General features: G+C 35.2%; 1 non-coding gene across 1 annotated transcript; it reads left to right on the top strand.

The window, feature by feature from the left end:
• The first annotated feature begins 12,032 nt into the window (after positions 1 to 12,032).
• LOC147383004 (small nucleolar RNA R71) lies at positions 12,033 to 12,139 on the top strand. Its single transcript, XR_015174115.1, has one exon. It is a non-coding gene; the product is annotated as a small nucleolar RNA R71 (small nucleolar RNA).
• Positions 12,140 to 23,121: the final 10,982 nt, after the last annotated feature.

Genomic DNA, 23,121 nt, shown 5'->3' with positions numbered 1-23,121 from the left:
AACGTCTGCCCTAGCAATACTTGTGAGAGATCTTTTTTATGTAATGTGCTTGCTTGTAAAGACTGTGTACCTTCTCATCACATTACACAATCTATGTTTAATGGTATATCTATATACTGTGTGTGTGTGTGTGTGTGAGAGAGAGAGAGAGAGGCCGAACATGCATCATCACTCCTCCCATAAGCCATAAGTGCTCAGTCCAATATTGGATCAGAAAAAAAAAGGGCGATTTATGATTCTTGGTGAGGATGATCTTCTCATCATGGAGATCACCCTCACAACAAAACAGCTCATTCCCAAACTTTTAACTCATATAAGACAACAATTTGGCTATGGTGTGGGGTGCCCTTGCTAATAATTGGGGTGCCTTAACACTACTCATCGTTTATTGCATGAAATATCATATGCGTAAGTTTGGATGTTTCTTTTTGAGTGCTTTCTATTGTCACTCTAACTTTTACCAACGGCACCCAAAGTGTGTGCGAATTCTTTGGTGATTTACATATGAATGAGGGTGGCGTTAGCAAAAGTTGATTTGGTAATAGAATCACTCTTCTTTTATCCAAAGAAATTGGCTGGGATCATTCTCTATGAGATCTAGACCATTGGATGTGTTCATGGTTTCTGGTGTGAATCTCAAGGACTTCAGATTGGTTTAGAGTACGAAAGAAAATTACTTAACGACTCACCCTGATAGAGAGTTGTCTATAGAGCGCACCCCAAATTTCTGCTATTGGCACTCCAAATTTCACACTCCAGTTAGAAATTAAAACATGGTCATTAAACATTGCAAAGATTTGACTCAAATTATAATTTCCGCATTACAAAACATTATAACACTCATTCAAACAATTTCAGGGCTTGTTTAAATTATGATTAGGCTCATATAAAATCTCAAACCCAAAGATCAAAAACCTAGCGAAAAAAATGAGAGAGCTTCAATGGGCACGCCAACTTTTACTTATTCTCAATCATTCACTGATTTGTCTAACAGCAGCAGCAGCTCTCTTTCTATATAAATAGCTCCAGCTTTTGCCCAGTAACTTGATTGTCTAAACATGTGTGATCGGATTCACTCTTACTACACCGAATTCCAAATTGATTCATAGTTAGATTAGTACTTAGTTCTTGGAAAATAGCAAAACATGTTTTTGTTACTAATACATAGTCATCAAATTCTCTGAATTATTTCAATATTTTATAAAATTCTTCGAAAATTTGCTACAATATTAGCAAAATTATTTTGAATTTGTCTGAATATATTGAATTGATCTTTCGCTAATCCGAACTTTGTTACTATGATTACATATACCCTTGCTTTGGGTTTGAATCGTGATAATCTGACTTAGGCACATGGCATACTCAATCAACACCCGTAACCTGATAGGCTTGGAGACCGTAGTTATGCTCTCCTAGGGATACAGTTCTCCATAAAAAGGTGTTGTTTTCTATCCCAACGAGATAAGATCTATGGTTTTTTAGCTTGACACATCAAAAGTGTTGATTGAGTATGCCACGTGCCTAAGCCAGATTATCACGACTCTTTGGATTTAGCTCATTATCCCTATATTCGAATAGATAGCATGCCCCGCTTGACATAGGTCTTCTCCTTTGAGACTATTATAAATGACCTATACATCCTCAACCTGTATGAATCGGGTTTATTCTAGAGTATGAATCATGAATCCAAATTAGGAACCATGTAACATAAGGTCAAGCAACAAAATCACAGAACTTATTTAAGACAAACCTCGAGATGGAAGTTTCTTGGTTTTAGTTTCTATTGTTTGGTTTTCGTTAAACAAGAAAATTACAGAATTAATTTAGAATAAAGCTCGAGTGGATATTTCGTTGAGATACCTCTAGGATGGACCCACTGACTTATACGCTTCATAAAGCAATTTGGATTTTACGATTCTATGATTAATTTGGATTTTTCATATTGGGCTAAGCTGTAGGCCACATTACTTAAAAAGCCCAAATTTGACGGTCCTGGGCAGTCAAATTTCATAAAATTTTATGGACAAAGTGGTCGAATTTTTCATTGTCAAATTTTTTTTTCGACAGGCCAAAACTGTCAAATTAATGAAGGATGGGAGAAAAGCTCTAAGCCGTCAAATCTGGGAATATCTAGAATTTTGATGGTCCTAAATGGTCAAAATTCAGTTTTTAAATTTCGTGGGCTTTGGCCCATCAATTTTTTTATTTTTTTGGGTCAAATTTTCCAGTTTTCACATAGTGGGCCTCATCTTATATAAGTTCAAATGATTGGGGCCCATACTCTCAAGTCAATGGCATTCTTTTCAGCTTGATAACCTCTATTCAAGAGGTAGGACCTTATTCTCTGTTTTTTAACAGCATAATAATGTAGGTGGTTCACACTACATGTCCTTAGGCATCCCCACATGAATTAAAATGACATTAACATGTCCTGTATCAACTTGTATGAGAGCTATTGTATGATGTTATCACACCTCAAAATTTCCTCATGTCACGATAATTTGGATTTTAATTTGTTGACCTTTATATTGTTTTGCCCACACCCATGGTGGAAATGCACATAAAAAAAAATTGAATGATTGGTGATTTTAAGACGGTGATTTGAGAACTTGAAATAATATTCAGATCCAATTGTTACAATAATGAACTTAATTGCTTGGTTCGATGACTAGAATTCATCAGTGATGTTGATTTTTTGTTTGTAGGACCACTTGGAGGAGGACAACAGTCATAAAGGTTATGGGCCTAGTGAATGAGAAATATGCATGGTAGAGGTTCTGGGCTATCATGCAGAGTCTTGACCGAGATTCTCATTTGGATATGGTAGGTAAAAAGTGATTTTTCAGGAGAAAATGTAGACTTTCATTTTTATGTAAATATCTTTAAAAACATATATATATATATATATATATATATATATATATATATATATATATATAGGGAGCGGTTCGGCAGCCCTAAAGTTTGCCAAGTTTTGTGCCAAACATTTTTTGTAAATCACTTTTGATGGGGTTAGAAGTTTTGGAATAGGCTGATTTTTTGTGAGGATGATCTCTACGGTGAAGAGATCATCCTCACAAAAAATCAGCTCATTTTGAAACTTCTAAGTGTAGTTTACAAGTTGAAGAATTGTGGACCGTCCAATTTTTGTAAATCACTTTTGATGGGGTTTGAAGTTTTGGAATAAGCTGATTTTTGTTGAGGATGATCTCCTCATCATAGAGATCATCCTCACAAAAAATCAGCTCATTCCAAAGCTTCTAACCCATATTTTGAAAAATGTTTGGCACCAAACTTTGCAAACTTTGAGGGCTGCTGAACCGTCCCCATATATATATATATATATATATATATATATGGGAGCGGTTCGGCAGCCCTAAAGTTTGCCAAGTTTGGTGCCAAACATTTTTTGTAAATCACTTTTGATGGGTTTAAAAGTTTTGGAATAGGCTGATTTTTTGTGAGGATGATCTCTACGGTGAAGAGATCATCCTGACAAAAATCAGCTCATTTTGAAACTTCTAACCCTAGTTTACAAGTTGAAGAATCGTGGACTGTCCAATTTTTATAAATCACTTTTGATGGGGTTAGAAGTTTTGGAATAAGCTGATTTTTGGTGAGGATGATCTCCTCATCATAGAGATCATCCTCACAAAAAATCAGTTCATTCCAAAGCTTCTAACCCATATTTTGAAAAATGTTTGGCACCAAACTTGGCAAAATTTAGGGCTGCTGAACCGTCCCATATATATATATATATATATATATATATATGGGAGCGGTTCGGCAGCCCTAAAGTTTGCCAAGTTTTATGCCAAACATTTTTTGTAAATCACTTTTGATGGGGTTAGAAGTTTTGGAATAGGCTGATTTTTTGTGAGGATGATCTGAACAGTGAAGAGATCATCCTCACAAAAAATCAGCTCATTTTGAAACTTCTAATCCAAATTTACAAGTTGAAAAATCGTGGACCATCCAATTTTTGTAAATCACTTTTGATGGGGTAAGAAGTTTTGGAATAGGCTGATTTTTGGTGAGGATGATCTCCTCATCATAGAGATCATCCTCACAAAAAATCAGCTCACTCCAAAGCTTCTAACCCATATGTTGAAAAATGTTTGGCACCAAACTTGGCAAACTTTAGGGCTGCTGAACCGTCCCCTATATATATATATATATATAGGGGGCAGTTCAAGGGCCATATGAGAAAGCATATGAAAAAACTTTCGTTTTTCAAAATAAGAGTTAGAGGTTTTGGATTGAGTTGATTTTTTGCAAGGATGGTCACTATGATGAAAAGATCATCCTCACAAAAAATCAGCTCAATCAGAAACTTCTAAATCCATCAAAAGTGACTTACAAATTAGTGATAAAAATTAGTAAAAAGTTGACGGTCCACATTCTAAATCACTTTTAATGGGGTTAGAAGTTTCAGATTGGGCTGATTTTTTTTTTTTGGATGATCTTCCCATCATAGAGATCATCCTCACAAAAATTAGCTCAATCCAAAATTTCTAACCCATATTTTAAAATTTTATTAAAAACGAAAGTTTTTACATATTTTTTGTCATATGGCCCTTGAACCTGACCCATATATATATATATATATGGGGGTAGCGTTCAATGGCTAACTTTTTGGAAAAACATTTTTCAAAACATACATTAAATGTTGAGAAGGAAAACATTGAATACGGCCCTACTTCTTGAATGGAGTTTAGCAACCTATCGAGGATGCCATTACCATTACATGGTTCCTCTTTTTGCTCGATTTGATTTTGGGTTCACGATTTGCCACTCTAGAAGAAACCCAGTTCATACTGGTAGTTTCTTAGAGGGTGTATTTATTTTTTTTTCTTGCTAAGCAAGCAAGCAAGCGATGTACTGATAAAAAGAATGTACAAAGGAAAATTCCCCTTACTTTACAAGTCTGAAAAGAGGCAAAGATCACAGTTCTTCAGTTACCAAAGGAAGATTACAAACATTGAGAAACAGAAAATCCTCAAAACTAAAAACCCCAAATTTTGCAAGAGAAGCAGCCATCAAACATTGGACATGGTAGAACATCTCTTATCTCTAAAGGGCTAATTTGAAGTAATGCCACAATTGAATATATAATAGATGGTCCACCGATTCCTCCTTTTTTCCGCAAGAGCAGCATTTTGACGCCAAACTTATACCCCACTTCTTGTGAAGAGTATCATCTGCATTTTTTATTCAAGCCCGGATGCATGAACACGACGATTTCGCTGCGCTCTTTAAACTGTGACGATGATTAATAGCAAAACGGTACTTCTACCCCAATTCCTTTTGTATTGCTAATGATAGAATTAGATGATTCGGTCTAACGGTCCTCATCCCATCATAGAGGCCTTAGATCGTGGGTTGGATCACTATATTTTAGGGAGCCCATTCGGTGTACTCTACCACGCCAGTGAGTGTCTATTTTTTTGGTTAGTTTAGCATGGCTCTTACAAGGAAGTGAACATAGATTCATGTAATGTAAGTTACACCCAATGGCTTAAGTAAGAGATAATTACAGTCTCTAAAAGGAAGCACATTACATATCATGATCGAGAAAGATAAATCCATGAATATCTTTCACAACTGTTAGGGTGGCTACTTATTAGAGAAAAACAATATTTGATTACTCTTTGATGATTACAATGAGCCCTTATAAGGTTTAAATAGAAATATTAAAGGATAAGAATGAATCATTCAAAATCTTTGACCGTCCATTTTTGTAAACCATTTTTTATGGGGTTAGAAGTTTTGGAATGAGCTGATTTTTAGTGAGGATGATCTCTACGGTTAGAAGATCCTCCTCACCAAAAATCAGCTCATTTCGAAATTTCTAGCCTCATGTTTACAAGTTGAAAAATCGTAGACCGTCCATTTTTTGTAAACCATTTTTTATGGGGTTAGAAGTTTTGGAATTGGCTGATTTTTGGTGAGGATGATCTCCTCACCATAGAGATCATACTCACCAAAAATCAGCCTATTCCAAAACTTCTAACTCATGTAGGACAAAACACGTAGGGTAAAGTGTAGGGTAAAACATAGGGTGTTGAACGGGACCCTATACATATATATATATATATATATATATATATATATATATATATATATATATATATGACTGCTCAAGATAGTCGTTTATTAAAGACGACTCCGATTAAAACAACTGTTGCTGTGATGATTTAAGCAGACTTTTTTTAAAAAACAACTCTCCTGAGCAGTCATTTTTTTGCCAATTTTGACGTAGTGATTAATGCTAGTTCAGCATTTTCCTAATCATTACTATTAGTAGGGAAGACTAGAAGAGTGGTCATTCCCCTTTAGAAATTGTCATTTTGGGTGACGACACTACCTATTAGATCGGTTTCTCAACAATCCCACAAGCAAGCAATCATGACATAACTTTGCAATGACGATTCTTATCTTACAAGACGGAGACAGCAAATCTTGATGATTCAGATCTTAGGAGAATATTGATTTTAAGAAACTAAGATTGTTGATCACCATTAGTTTGAAGGAGTATGTTAAAGTATTACATAGGATGTAATGTAATAAGGTGTACTGTGTTACACCATATCATTTAGGATTAGATTTGATTAACTAAAAGATTGATTTAGATTACGATGATAATTAGAATATATTACATTCTAGATTTGGAATGATTCATTCTTATCCTTTAATATTTCTATTTAAACCTTATGAGGGCTCATTGTAATCATCAAATAGTAATCAAATATTATTTTTCATGGATTTATCTTTCTCGATCATGATATGTAATGTGCTTCCTTTTAGAGACTGTAATTATCTCTTACATAAGCCATTGGGTGTAACTTACATTACATGAATCTATGTTCACTGAACTTCCTTGTAAGAGCCATGCTAACTAACCAAAAAAATAGACACTCACTGACGTGGTAGAGTACACCGAATGGGCTCCCTAAAATATAGTGATCCTACCCACGATCTAAGGCCTCTATGATGGGATGAGGACCGTTAGACCGAATCATCTAATTCTATCATTAGCAATACAAAAGGAATTGGGGTAGAAGTACCGTTTTGCTATTAATCATCGTCACAGTTTAAAGAGCGCAGCGAAATCGTCGTGTTCAAGCATCCGGCCTTGAATCAAAAATGCAGATGATACTCTTCACAAGAAGTGGGGTATAAGTTTGGCGTCAAAATGTTGCTCTTGCGGAAAAAAGGAGGAGTCGGTGGACCATCTATTATATATTCAATTGTGGCATTACTTCAAATTAGCCCTTTAGAGATAAGAGATGTTCTACCATGTCCAATGTTTGATGGCTGCTTCTCTTGCAAAATTTGGGGCTTTTAGTTTTGAGGATTTTCTGTTTCTCAATGTTTGTAATCTTCCTTTGGTAACTGAAGAACTGTGATCTTTGCCTCTTTTCAGACTTGTAAAGTAAGGGGAATTTTCCTTTGTACATTCTTTTTATCAATACATCACTTGCTTGCTTGCTTAGCAAGAAAAAAAAATAAATACACCCTCTAAGAAACTACCAGTATGAACTGGGTTTGTTCTAGAGTGGCAAATTGTGAATCCAAAATCAAATCGAGCAAAAAGAGGAACCATGTAATGGCAATGGCATCCTCGATAGATTGCTAAACTCCATTCAAGAAGTAGGGCCGTATTCAATATTTTCCTTCTCAACATTTAATGTATGTTGGTGGTTTAGATTACACATTTTTTTTAGGATTTGGACCGGGAGATGACATGCCTTGCCAAAAACCAATCGGTAAGGTGACATTCCAATTGGTGTTTTGTAGGTAGTTCGATAAGCCCATAATGCGTCGTCTAATCGTTTGGACCAATCCTTGCGAGATGGGTTCACAATCTTCTCCAGAATCCGCTTAATTTCCCTATTCGAAATCTCTACTTGACTACTAGTTTGCGGATGGTAGGCTGTAGCGATCTTATAAGTTACCCCATATCTAGTTAGAAGGGCTTCAAAATATTTATTGCAGAAGTGAGTGCCTTCATCACTGATTATTGCTTGAGGAGTGCCATAACGGGTAAAAATGTTCTTCCTCAAAAAATTCAGCACTACCTTAGCATCATTCGTGGGCAATGCAGTCGCTTCCACCTATTTTGAGACATAATCGACTGCCACTAGAATGTAGAGACTATTATAGGAAGAGATGAAGGGGCTCATAAAATCAATTCCCCACACATCAAAGATCTCTACCTCCAGAATGTTATTGAGTGGCATCTCATGTCTCTTTGAAATATTACCAACCCTTTGGCATCGATCACACCTTGAGACAAAGAAATGCGCATCTTTAAATAGTGTAGGCCAATAGAAACATGATTGTAGCACCTTGGCTGCGGTTCTCTCTCCCCCAAAATGGCCTCCATATTCAGACGAATGACAATGTCGAAGTATGTCTTCAATTTCTTCTTTAGGAACACACCTCCTTATAATCTGATCTGCACATTGCTTGAACAAGAAAGGCTCGTCCCAAACATAATACTTGACATCATACAAGAATTTTTTCTTTTGTTGAGAGCTTATCTCAAGAGGAAACACTTTGCTAACGATGAAGTTCACATAATCTGCATACCAAGGCAAGTTCTTTTGATTACAAGCAAATAATTGTTCATCTAGGAATGACTCATTGATCATAGTCTCATCATTAATTTTTTCCCCCATTTTCTAGCCTTGAGAGATGGTCCGCCACTTGGTTTTCAGTCCCCTTTTTGTCCCGAATCTCTAAGTCAAACTCTTGTAACAAGAGCACCCACCGGATAAGTCAAAGTTTTGCATCTTTCTTAGCAATTAAATACTTGATAGCGACATGATCAGTAAAAATAATTACCTTTGTCCCGATGAGATATGCATGGAACTTATCAAATGCAAACACAACTGCTACCAACTCCTTCTCAGTGGTGGCATAATTCAACTGTGCATCATTTAATGTCTTGCTAGCTTAATATATAGTATGAAAAATTCGATTTTTTCATTGGCCTAGAACCACGCCAATAGCAAAATCGCTAGCATCACACATAAGATCAAACAGGAGATTCCAATCTGGGGCAACAATGATGGGTGCTGACACTAATCTAGATTTCAAGATCTGAAATACCTCAAGACATTGTTCATCAAATTTGAAAACTACTTCTTTTTCCAACAAACTACAAAGCGGTTTAGAGATCTTCGAGAAATCCTTAATTAAATCCAGCGTGCCCAAGAAAACTTCGAATACCCTTGACGGAAGATGGTGGTGGTGGTTTCTCAATAGTCTCAATCTTTGCTCTATCCACCTCAATTCTTTTAATTGATACTCGATGACCGAGAACAATTCCTTCTTGTACCATGAAATGGCATTTCTCCCAATTCAACACAAGATTCGTTTCTTTACATCTTTTGAGAACTAATGCCAAGTTATCCAAGCAAATATCAAAAGAATTATCAAATACCGAGAAGTCATCCATGAATACCTCTATAAAATGCTCCACCATGTCAGAAAAAATTGCCATCATACACCTTTGAAATGTTGCCGGTGCATTGCACAGTCCGAAAGGCATCCTTTGAAATACAAAAGTTCCGTAGGGACAGGTGAACGTTGTCTTCTCCTGATCTTCTGGTGCTATAGCAATCTGATTGTATCCTGAATATCCATCCAAGAAATAATAATTGGAGTGCCCCGCTAGTCTATCATGCATCTGATCAATGAACAGCAAGGGAAAATGGTCTTTCCGAGTAGCTTTATTTAACTTCCGATAATCCATACAAACACGCCACCCAGTTACTGTCCTTGTTGGGATAAGCTCATTATTATCATTCGTCACAACAGTCATTCCTCCCTTCTTCGGTACACATTGCACCGGACTAACCCATGAGCTATCACAAATAGGATAAATTATGCCTGCATCAAACCACTTGAGAATCTTCTTTTTCACCACTTCCTTCATAATTGGGTTAAGTCGACGTTGGTGATCAATAGAGGGCTTATGATCATCCTCCATAAGAATTTTGTGCATGCAAATAGAAGGACTAATCCTCTTAATATCTGCTATGGACCATCCCAACGCTTTCTTATACTCTCGCAACACCCTTAATAACTTATCTTCTTGTTCAGGCTCAAGAAAGACAGAAATAATAACCGGCAAAAAGAATGATTCACCGAGGAAAGCATACCTCAAATGACTAGGAAGAGGCTTGAGCTCTAGTGATGGCAGTTTTTGAATTGAAGGCTTCGAATGAGAACCCAATGATGGCATGTCTAACAATTCAAACTTAGGCTTAGAACGAGTGAATTTTGACGTAGCCTCCAAGTAATTCACCAACTCTAAACTATCCTCATTGTATGCATTAATTATTACTAATTCAAGCTGATCAAATGGGGGTGTTTCTTCATGATTATGTCGAACACATGTGTCCACTACATCAATTCTATAACAATCTTCAGGCTCTTTAGTGGGGAACTTCATAGCTTTGAAAACATTAAATTTCACTTCTTGATCTTGAACTCTCATAGTAAGCTCCCCTTTTTGCACATTAATAAGAGTTCTGCCTGTGGCTAAGAATGGCCTGCCAAGAATGATTGGAACATCCTTATCTTCCTCCATATCAAGAACAATAAAATCCACAGGAAATATAAATTTGTCAATCTTAACAAGCACATCTTCAATTTTCCCCCTTGGATACTTTAGTGATCTATCCGCTAACTGGAGTGTCACAGTAGTAGGCCAAGCTTCTCCCAATCCTAATTTTTGAAATATAGATAGTGGCATTAGATTAATACTAGCCCCCAAATCACACAAAACTCTACCAGAGAATTGGTTGCCTATTGTGCACGGTATAGTAAAGCTCTCTGGATCCTTAAGCTTTGCTAGAAGTTTCTTTTGAATGATAGCACTGCACTCTTCAGTCAAACCTACTGTTTCAAATTCACTCAATCGTCTCTTTTTAGTCAAGATATCTTTCAAAAACTTGGCATAACTTGGCATTTGCTCCAGAGCTTCAGCGAATGGGATATTAATATGCAATTTCTTGAATACATTCAAAAATTTTGCAAACTGCTCGTCATGTTTTTGTTTCTTGAAACATTGAGGAAATGGTGGGGGTGGGTTGTAGGAAGTAATCTTTTCTAAGCCCGGTTTTTTATGCTCTTGGTTTGTAGCTTCTTTCTCTTGTTCACCCTTTTCTTTAGAAACTGTTTCTTCTACCACTAAAACAATCGGTTCTTTTGGTTCCTTGACAACATCATTCAGCTCTTTTCCATTCCTCAATGTGATAGCCTTGCAGTGTTCCTTACCATCTCTCGGATTAGTCTCTGTATTGCTAAGCAAGGTTCCTTGTGGACGATTATTAATTGTTGAAGCAAGTTGACCCAACTGAATTTCTATATTCCGAATAGAAGTAGCTTGGCTTTGGAGTTAAGTTCTAGTCTCTGTTATGAACTGATTAGTGTTTGTCATGAATTTATTAGTGTTGGTTCCCATCTGATGCATTAGATCTTCCAAAGAAGGCTTCTTTTCTCTAAGGGGAGCTTCAGGATGATAACTCGATTGAAACATGGGCTTTGTAGATGAAGAGGCCTCAACTTGATTATTGTTACTCCATGAGACATTCGAATGATTTTTTTAGCCCGAATTGTAATAGTTAGAATATGGATTATTCTGCCTGCTACCAACAAAATTAAGAGACTCTGGATTATTAGGGCACATATCTCCTAAATGATTGTCTCCACAAACCTCGCATGTAACGGTAGGAGTTTGAATGACATGAACTCCAAATGAATCAAATTTCTTAGATAACGATGCCACTTGAGCTGTTAAAGCAGTAAGAACATCTAATTCATGTACTCCTGCTATTTTTCTTGGATTTATCCTCTCTATATGGTGTTGGAAGCTGTTAGAGGCCATCTCCTCCAATAAATTATACCCATCCTCAAATGTCTTCGCCATAAGAGATTCGCCTGCTGCAGCATCAACAATAATTCTAATAGATCCAACCAACCCACTGTAGAAAATTTGGATAATCAACCATTCCGGTAGAGCATGATGAGGACATCTCCGAAGTAAATCTTTGTACCTCTCTCAGGCTTCATAGAGAGATTCACTGTCCAACTGCATGAAAGTAGTGATGTCACTCCTCAACTTTACAGTTTTTGACGGTGGAAAGTATTTAGCAAGGAATTTTTTCACCAAGTCATCCCAAGTGGTGATAGACTCTCTTGGTAATGGTTCAACCAATTTTTCGTCATGTCCCTCAATGAGAATGGAAATAGTCGCAACTAGATGGCATCATCATCAACACCGTTATACTTAAATGTGGCACATATCTCTAGAAAATTAGTTAAATGTGCATTGGGGTCTTCGACATGTGAACCCCCAAACTGAGATGCTTGTATCATCTGAATAATAGTCGACTTGAGTTCAAAATGGTTGGCTTGTATCGTTGGACGACGAATACTAGTGTGAATCCCATCTACCAGTGGAACAACATAGTCCCGCATAGACTTAGGACCTTTATTACCAATAGTTTGGTCGGCCATTGTATGGTGTTGAGAAGCTTCTAGCTTATTCTTTCTATTTCTTTGACAAGTTTTCTCAATCTCAAGATTCAAAGGAACAAGTTCTGAATTTCCCGTACTACGCATACACTAGCCAAAAACCTACAAAATAAAGAAAAGTTTGATCTAAAATCAAATAAGATTGAATTAATATTAACAAAAAAAGATTAATAAATTAGTCCCCGGCAGTGGCGTCAAAAACTTGTTGTCTAATTTTACGCACGCAAGTATACGTATCGAAACAAGTAATAAAGTGATAAGAAAGTATCGTTCCCACAGAGACTAAATACCAATCTATTGCTAATTATCAATTTATCTCAATCTAATTTTATCCAAACAAAAGTAAAAATAAGATTTAAAACTAAACAATAAATAACGCAAATAATAAATTTGAAGTTTAAAATCAATGAGTGATGAAATCTAGGTTTATAATTTCCCCCAAACAATCCATTTGATTAAATTCTTCTTCCCTCTATGATAAATTAATTCACTATGATTGTTATCCAAGAACACTAAATTCTCTACAAGCTTCTTCTGATGATTATGTAAAAATACCCTTCTAGACTAACTCCCTATATACCTATGAGAATCAAATCAAGAAGAATTCATTAAGAATAAGTTCTCATAAGGAATGTACATGCAACCTAAGTATATTCCTATATTAAATTAGCATATGTTAATCTATCTAGGTCATGAACACAAAATAACTCTGCCGATATTATTAAGGTTCACCAAATCAATTCAATCAATGATCAGTTAATCAAATCGCATTGAACATTGGATAGAATAAACAATCACATGTGGGATCATAGAAGAAAGAAAGAAAACCAATCAAATATCATGAATGGGTTCCATTATAACCCTAGAATAGAAATTAGTTCTTCATTAAAAAGAAAATAAAATCACAAAAGTATTCAGCCATTCTTAGAGATTACAAATATCTAGAGAAGAGATAAAGTTCAGAAAGATAAAAGTCAAAAGCCGAATCTCCAGCTCTCGTCCTCCTTCTCGATCTTGTGCCTCCAAGAAAAATCTAAAACTTCTGTTTCTGAATAAGGGCTAAACTTTCCTATTTATAAGTATGGAGTCATTCGGGTTCAAGAGTCAAAATCTGTCTCTAATTCGGTCACCACAAATTAACGTGTAAAGCTGGAAACGTAAGCAGGTTATGGCCTTAAAACATGTCATGCCGCAGCTTGTATTTTTATATTTCTGTTATGCCATTCTTGAATTCCCGCCGCGACCTCGTTTTCTATCAAGCTGCGGCTTGAAGACTTTCTAGCTTATATGCTTAGCTTCCTTCTTCCAAGAGTGAACAAATTTGAGTCCAGAATTTCTCCTAAACGTATGCAAACATCCCAATGTTCCATATTATTCCTAAACTGCAAAATAAACATAAAAATCAAATAAATAGAATCACATAAAAAGTATAAAACAAACTAAACTTAATTAAAAATAACTAAAAAACTCTAAAATTAACAAAATATTATATCTAAAAGTGGTTAATTCATAGGTATAAAACCTACTCATTAGACTACTTGGCGGCATGGTTTTAAATCTTGTCCGAAACTGAGATTACTTGCCCAAGTCATCATAGTATCGTTCAACAATGATATAAATATACACAGTGTCTCAATGCTCACACATCTCGCAAGATAAATGAGATGTCAAGGACTATATTTTGAAAGTTTCGGATAAATCAGTAAAACTTAGTCTAAGTCTACCGAGATTTATAGATTTTCATTAAAATAATTGTTTTTTTAAATTTAATATTTATTACATAAATAAAAATCAATTTATTACTAGACATCTTTTAACTGACCTTATTTTATTTAAAAAATTATAATTATTTTAATTGAAATATATATTTATGTATAGATATATATGGGGAATGCTAACGTCCTCCAACACTTTTTTTTTTCAATAATACCCTAGTCATTTTGTCTTTTAGTGAATAAAATAGGGTTATATTGGCCTTTTACATAATAAATATTTGTCTCTCACATAATAGATACTAAGACCATTTAATCTTTAAAATTAAATGTCTTTTAGACTAAATGACTTGTTTGTAATGAATGATTTGACAATCAATGTTAATAAGTATTTATTATGTAAAAAATCAACATATACCCCTATTTTATTCACTAAAAGACAAAATGAATAGGGATATTAAAAAAAAAATTAATTATGCAAAATGCTAACATTCCCATGAGGTCTTGGACGTTAACACGTACCTAACAAAAGTTAGGTGATACCCATTTTATGCCATGTGGCATTTTTTGGACCTACTAACCTTATGGATATGAGGTCTATGACTTGGTGAACCTACGTACCAAAAATCGTAGTGTTTGATAACTTGTATCCACTAGATCTAAGCTTTCGAAAAAGAATTTAAATTAAATGATTATAAATCCTTCTTAAGACAATGCTATTATCAATGGATGTACATCACCAATCAAACTGATCTTTTGTTTGTAGATTCATCAAGAGATAGACCCCATATCAATACAATCAGTTGGTCCCAAAAAAATTCCACTTGACATAAATTGGGTTGTCACCTGACTTTGGTTAGGTTCGGGACATCATTCTTAACCCCTATTCTATATATATATGGGTGGCATTCGAAAAGCAACATTAGGGAGCCAACACAAAGCTAATTCCTTTGTCCTATATAGCTTAAAAGTTTTAGATTGATCTGATTTTTTGTGAGGATGGTCTATATGGTAAGGAGATCATCCTTACAAAAAAATCAGCCCAATCTAAAACTTCTAAATCCATCAGAAGTGGTTTATAAATTTTCGATAAAATATTGATGGTCCACAACTCTAGGCCGCTTTTGATGGATTTAGAACTTTTGTACTGGACTGATTTTTTGAGAGGATGATCTCCTTACATTAGGGATCATCTTCACTTTAGAGATCATCCTCACAAAAAATCAGCTAAATCCAAAAATTTTAAGCCCTATAGGAAAAATGCATTGGCCCCTAATGTTGGCTATCGAATGTGATCCTTATATATATATCAATCACTATAAATCGAGTTAAATGGTTTGTCTCATCTGAAACGAGTTGACTCATCCAAGAGAACTAGATCTCATCCATGGAAGAGATGAGACAAGACGTAATTTTTGAAACCATGCTTGCTTGGAGGGACAAATGTTCATGAGGTTAATGGGCTCGATGAGTGTGACATATGTCATAGGCCTTTCATTTTTAGTTTTTCCCTCCATAACTTACTAGGAAGTTTTGGACTTCCTCATTTATTTTCTTAGGAAAATGGTGCAAAATTTTGTTTTAAAAAAATTGCCTAAGCAAAAATGTTTTGTTACTAATAGAAATAAGGCCTTTAATGTTGGTTAGAAAACCAACGTTAAATCAACAAATGTCTTAAATGCAGGGTTATTACGTCGGTTTATAATGGACGATATATCAATACTTTTTTTTTTTATAAATTTTTTTATTTATCTATGGGCAGTATCCTACAATTTAAATAGAAACAAAACCTGTTGATGCTTTTCTAACAGAAATAAAAAACATATATATATATATATCTATGGGTGGCGTTCAAGGGCCAACTTTTTAGGAAACTTTTTGGCAAAACATTTTTCAAAACATAGGTTAGAGGTTTTGGAATGGGCTGATTTTTGGTGAGGATGATCTCTATGGTGAGGAGATCATCCTCACCAAAAATCAGCCCATTCCAAAACTTCTAACCCATGTTTACAAGTTGAAAAATTGTGGACCGTCCATTTTTTATAAACTGTTTTTGATGGGGTTAGAAGTTTTGAAATGGGCTGATTTTTGGTGAGGATGATGATGATCTCCTCACTGTAGAGATCATCCTCACCAAAAATCAGCCCATTCCAAAACCTCTAACCTATGTTTTGAAAAATGTTTTGCCAAAAAGTTTGCTAAAAAGTTGGCCCTTAAACGCCCCCCTATATATATATATATAGAGTAGCGTTCAATGGCCAACAGTTTGGCAAACATTTTGGCAAACACATTTTTCAAAACATGGGTTAGAGGTCTTGGAATGGGCTGATTTTTGGTGAGGATGATCTCTATGGTGAGGAGATCATCATCACCAAAAATCAGCCCATTCCAAAACTTCTAACCTCATCAAAAATGGTTTACAAAAAATGGACGGTTCACGATTTTTCAACTTGTAAAATGGGGCTAGAAGTTTTGGAATGAGCTGATTTTTGGTGAGGATGATCTCCTCACCGTAGAGATCATCCTCACCCAAAATCAGCCCATTCCAAGACCTCTAACCCATGTTTTGAAAAAGTGTTTGCCAAACTGTTGGCCACGAATAGGGACCCATATATATATATATATATATAACGTGAGCTGGATTTAGATCATTGTGAAACAAGTTAGTTTTACCTTACTGATGATAGTGTCGCGATAGTAATTCAACCTAGTACGAGAGGAAACGTTAATTCACACAATTGGTCATCTCGTTTTGTTACAAAGCTAGTGGCGTGAAGCTACCATGTACAGGATTATGACTGAAAGCCACGACGTTGCCGCGATCCGAATACTTCACCGGACCATTCAATCGGTAGGAGCGACGGATGGTGTTTACAAAAGGTAGGGACGTAGTTAACGCGAATTGATGGCTCTTGCTTATTAGGAATTCCTCGTTGGAGACCAACAATTGCAATGATCTATCCCCATCACGATGAAATTTTCAAAGATTATCCGGGCCTATATATATGGGAGCGGTTCAATAGCCCTAAAGTTTGCCAAACATTTTTCAAAACATGGGTTAGAAGTTTTGAAATGAGCTGATCTTTTGTGAGCATGATCTCTATGATGAGGAGATCATCCTCACTAAACATTAGCCTATTCCAAAACTTCTAACCCCATCAAAAGTGATTTACAAAAATTGGACAGACCACAATTCTTCAATTTGTAAACTAGGGTTAGAAATTTCAAAATGATCTGATTTTTGGAGAGGATGATCTCTTCACCGTAGAGATCATCCTCACAAAAAATCAACTCATTCCAAAGCTTCTAACCCATGTTTTGAAAAATGTTTGGCACAATGTTTGGCAAACTTTAAGGTCATTGAACCGCTACTTATACGTGTGTGTGTGTGTGTGTGTATATATATATAGGGTCCCGTTCGCCACCCTTAGTTTTACCACACACTTTAACAAACGCGTTTTGTCTTACATGAGTTAGAAGTTTCGGAATGAACTGATTTTTGGTGAGGATGATCTCTATGGTGAGGAGATCATCCTCACCAAAAATCAGCTCATTCCAAAACTTCTAACCCCATCAAAATTGATTTACAAAAAATGGACGGTCCACGATTTTTCAACGTGTAAACATGGGGCTAAACATTTCGGAATGGGCTGATTTTTGGGGAGGATGATCTTCTAATCATAGAGATCATCCTCACCAAAAATCAGCTCATTCCAAAACTTCTAACCCATGTAGGACAAAAAACGTTTGTTAAAGTGTGTGGTAAAACTTAGGGTGCTGAACATTTCCCATATATATATATATATATATATGGGAAGCGTTCAGCACCTAACTATTTACCCAACCATTTGCCCAACATGTTTTGTCCTACATGGGTTAGAAGTTTTGGAATGGGCTGATTTTTTGTGAGGATGATCTCTACGGTTAGAAGATCATCCTCACCAAAAATCAGCCCATTCCAAAACTTCTAACCCCATGTTTACAAGTTGAAAAATCATGGACCGTCTATTTTTTGTAAATCATTTGTGATGGGGTTAGAAGTTTTGGAATGGGCTGATTTTTTGTGAGGATGATCTTCTCACTATAGAGATCATCCTCACAAAAAATCAGCCTATTCCAAAACTTTTCACCCATGTAGGACAAAACATGTTAGGCAAATTGTTGAGTAAATAGTTGAGTGCCGAATGAGACCCTATATACATATAGATATAGATATGGTCCCGTTCCCCACCCTAGCTTTACCCTACACTTTAACAAATGTGTTTTGTCCTATATGGGTTAGAAGTTTTGGAATGGGCTGATTTTTGGTGAGGATGATCTCTATGGTGAGGAGATCATCTTCACGAAAAATCAGCTCATTCCAAAATTTCTAACCCCATAGAAAATGGTTAACAAAAAATGGACGGTCCACGATTTTTCAACTTGTAAACATAGGGCTAAATTTTTTGGAATGAACTGATTTTTGGTGATGATGATCTTCTAATCATAGAGATCATCCTCACCAAAAATCAGGCATTCCAAAACTTCTAACCCATGTAGGACAAAACATGTTTGTTAAAGTGTAGGGTAAAGCTTAGGGTGTTGAACATTTCCCTATATATATATATAGGGTCACGTTCAATGGCAAACTTTTTAGCAAACTTTTTGGCAAAACATTTTTCAAAACATGAGTTAGAAGTTTTGAAATGTGCTGATTTTGGTGAGGATGATCTCTACGGTGAGGAGATCATCATCACCAAAAATCAGCCCATTCCAAAACTTCTAACCCCATCAAAAACAGTTTACAAAAAATGGACGGTCCATGATTTTTCAACTTGTAAACATGGGTTAGAAGTTTTGGAATGGACTGATTTTTGGTGAGGATGATCTCCTCACCGTAGAGATCATCCTCACCAAAAATCAGCCAATTCCAAAACTTCTAACTCATGTTTTGAAATGTTTTGCCAAAAAGTTAGCCATTGAACGCTATATATATATACAACCTGTAGAAAGAGAAACATATATGCATGTATGCCACACTAACACCACAAACAGTGGCAAGTAGTTCCTGACATGTATAAGTAATGTTCTTATAGCTCCAAGTCTAGTCATTTAAAAGTTCAAAGCATGCATATATGTTTCATAAAAACTAATTAATAAAAAGTTAAAAGAAAACTAACCAACTTATCTAATGTAACAAGCACAAATAAGAGACACCAAAATTTTAGCGTGGAAAAACCCTCCAATGAAGAGGAAAAAAATAATGGGACAAATTGATAATAAATTACTATATCAAAATAAGAAGTACAAAAAGGGTTACTCATGCCTTAAGTTGAGTTTTGAAGGAAAATAGTTGGGTTACGACTCCTATCTAACTCCTTAGGCTTTACATATGTGTGTGTTAGGGGGTAACTTTCCTGGTATCGCTCCATGCCACGTATGACCACCGCCACCATAACCTTATGCCACGACGACGACCACCACCATACCACTACCACCATCATCATCACCATGCTATCCCCACTACCATGCTACCACCACTACTATGACACAACCACCACCACTATCACCCCATGCCATGATCACCACCATGCCACGACCACTACCATGCCATGACTACCACGACAAACAATGGCAATTAATTTCTAACATATATAAGTAATGTTCTTATAAGTTTAAGTCTAGTCATTTAAAAGTTAAAAGCATGCATATATGTTTCATAGAAACTAATTACTAAAAAAGTAAAGTAAAAGTAATTTACTTATTTAAAGTAACAAGTACAAACAAGAGACTGAAATTTTAGCATGGAAAAACTCTCCAATGAAAAGAGAAAAAGTCATGGGACAAATCGACAACAAATTACTATATCAAAATAAAGAGTACAAAAAGGATTACTCATGCCTAAAGTTGAGTTTAAAGGAAAATTGTTGGGTTACGATTCCTATTTAACTCATTAGGCTTTACATGTGTATGTGTTAAGGGGTAACCTCTCCAGTATCTCTCCATGCCATGTACAATCACTACCACCATGCCACGACGACCACCATCACTATTACCACCATGCCACCACCACCAGCACCACCATGCCACAACCACCACTACCATTGCCCCATGCCACGACCACCACCATTACCACCATGCCACAACCACTACAATGCCATAACCACCACCACCACCATTATCATCACTATGCTAGAACCACTATGACCACTATGGCACTACTACCACCGCCACCATCACTGCCATGACCACTATGCCACGACTACCACCACCACAATGCCATCATCATGCCACCACCACCACCACCATTGTGCCATCATCACGCCACCACCACCACTATTACCACCAAAATGGCACTACCACCACCATATGCCATTACGACCATTATATATAATAAAAATTATTTAACAATAAGAGGAAGAATATGAAATTTACACATAAATAAATTGCACTAGTATACTAATCAAAACTCACAATTTTTGTCTAGATTTACTTCTTTGTACAATTTTCAGAATCATTACTACAACGAAAATAACATTATAAGATATTTTTTACTTTAAAAAATTAAGGAACCTTACTTATTATTTGAGTTTAAATTCATAATTAAATAATGATCTAAGTATATTACCATATGAATTAGCTTTTTAAGTTTCCTAATATATGCACTCTAGATCGCATTAATGTCTTCTTGACTATATATTTTCTTCTTATCAATATTGAACTGAAATATATATTATAAATCATTAGTAATTCAAATATGCATTGTACTAATTATCAAATGTTAAAATTAATAAAATTTATCATATTACCTTATTGATGATCTTCTTTGTGTTACTTTCAGATATTTCAATGAATTCTTTCATGAATCTCATCATATAATACCCACAACTTATATTGTCCATTTATTTAGGTCAATACATACATTAATCATATATAACAATGGAATTAGTATATATAATAATAAATTTGAATTCTAAATAAATGTTTCAATTCTTATTATTATATTTTTTCAGGTCATTATGCTCTTTTTTATGCCATCTAAAATTTTCAATTGTTTTAATGAACTATAAGAATATATCGAACAATATTAATACCAACATTAATATATATTTAACTAATATTTAATATAAATATATATATACCATGGTGGTGGTGGTCATTGGTCGTGGTAGGGGTAGTGATCGGGGTTGTAATTTGTCATGATTGGTGATGATGGCATTGTTGTAATAGTGGTAGTGGTAGTGGTGGTGATGGTGACATGGTAGTGGTGATGTTACATGGTGATCGTGGTATGCATGGTGTGGTGGTCGTGATTTGTCATGATTGATCATGATTGGTGGGGATGGACTACAAGGAATTTTAATATTAGTGTTGGACATGTGTAAAGTCTTATGAGCTAGGTAACCCAATTATTTTCTTGTAAAACTCAAGTCAGGACATGGGTAACCTTTTTAATTTGTACTCTTTATTTTGATATAGCAATTTATTGTAAGTTTGTCTTGTGTTTTTTTCCCTCCTCAGTGGAAGATTTTTTCATGTTAAAATTTTGGTATCTCTTGTGTGTGCTTGTTACTTTAAGTAGGCTAGTTTTTTTTTTTTATTTTATATTTTTTAACTTAGTTTCTATCAAAGATATATGCATGCTTATGAACCTATAAATGACTTGACTTAGAGTTAAGAACCTTTGAATATTAGAAACTAATATTTTTAAACCAACGTGTGTGTATATATATATATATATATATAACTTTCTCCTTATAATTTTATAATTTTATAATTTTATAACTTTCTATTTATCACATATCTGTTTGTGGTGGTGGTGGTGGTGGTGGCATATATGCATGTTTTTATTTTTGCAGGTTGCATACATGTTTCTATTCATACAAGTTGCAACAAGTTAAATATTGTTTCTATTTTGTATAATGTACTACCTAGAATTAAAAATTATTAGAAAAAAAAAAAAACCTAGATATAACATCAATTTTATAAAAAAATCAACGTTATATATCTGATATAATGCCGGTTATGTATTAAACTGACGTTATATCCATTATATAGCGTCGATTTTTTTATAAAACTGATGTTTTATGATTATTACTATTTACAATATTTATTATTACTGACTTACCTTTGACGATGGAACATCAAAACCTAACGTTATTCCAAAAACATAACGTCGGTTTATAATCATTGTTTTTTTTTATTGATAAGCTGGGGTTAAAGGGACCCCACCCTAAAACACTACTAGCGAGTGTAGATACAAATTAAGTCTTCCTCAACAATTCTCCAAAGTTCTTGAGGAATATTACATATATCTTCAATAACGAAAAAACCATCTGAATAAGTACCTAATTTCGCTAAATAATCCGCCGCCCGATTTGTTTCTCTCCACAAAAACTCAAATGAACAACTCACAAAATTTTGGCTCTGTTCTGCAATTTCCAGCAGCATTTCCTCATATTTCCATGATGAAACGATTTCATTCTTTATGCATTTAATAGAGTATAACGAATCGGAAGAAATCAGAATACGATTCAGTCCCCTCGCCTTTGCATATCTCATAGCTTCTAAAATTGCTTGCAACTCAATTTGGATAATGTCATCTGCAGAAATATTGCTCCAGCCTACAAAAAGTAATGTACCATCACTATTTCTGCCAATAAACCCCAAACCCGAGCCTTGCACTGATCGAGCTCCATCAGTATTAATTTTCACCATGTCCACCTCTGGTTTTGACCAAGAAATGAGCTTTAAATCTGAATTAACAATGGAGTAGCAGCAGCTCCAATTGTTTAAAATCTGCCCATAAACATGACTAAATCTTTCCTCAATCGATAAACCATCAAACCGGTTTTGTATCACCTCTCCAACCTGTTTC

The sequence above is a fragment of the Akebia trifoliata genome, chromosome 16 (assembly GCF_017979445.1).
Source record: "Akebia trifoliata isolate Shusen 1 chromosome 16, ASM1797944v1, whole genome shotgun sequence".
Classification (NCBI taxonomy): Eukaryota; Viridiplantae; Streptophyta; class Magnoliopsida; order Ranunculales; family Lardizabalaceae; genus Akebia; species Akebia trifoliata.
This window is presented reverse-complemented; position numbering and strand designations above follow the sequence as displayed.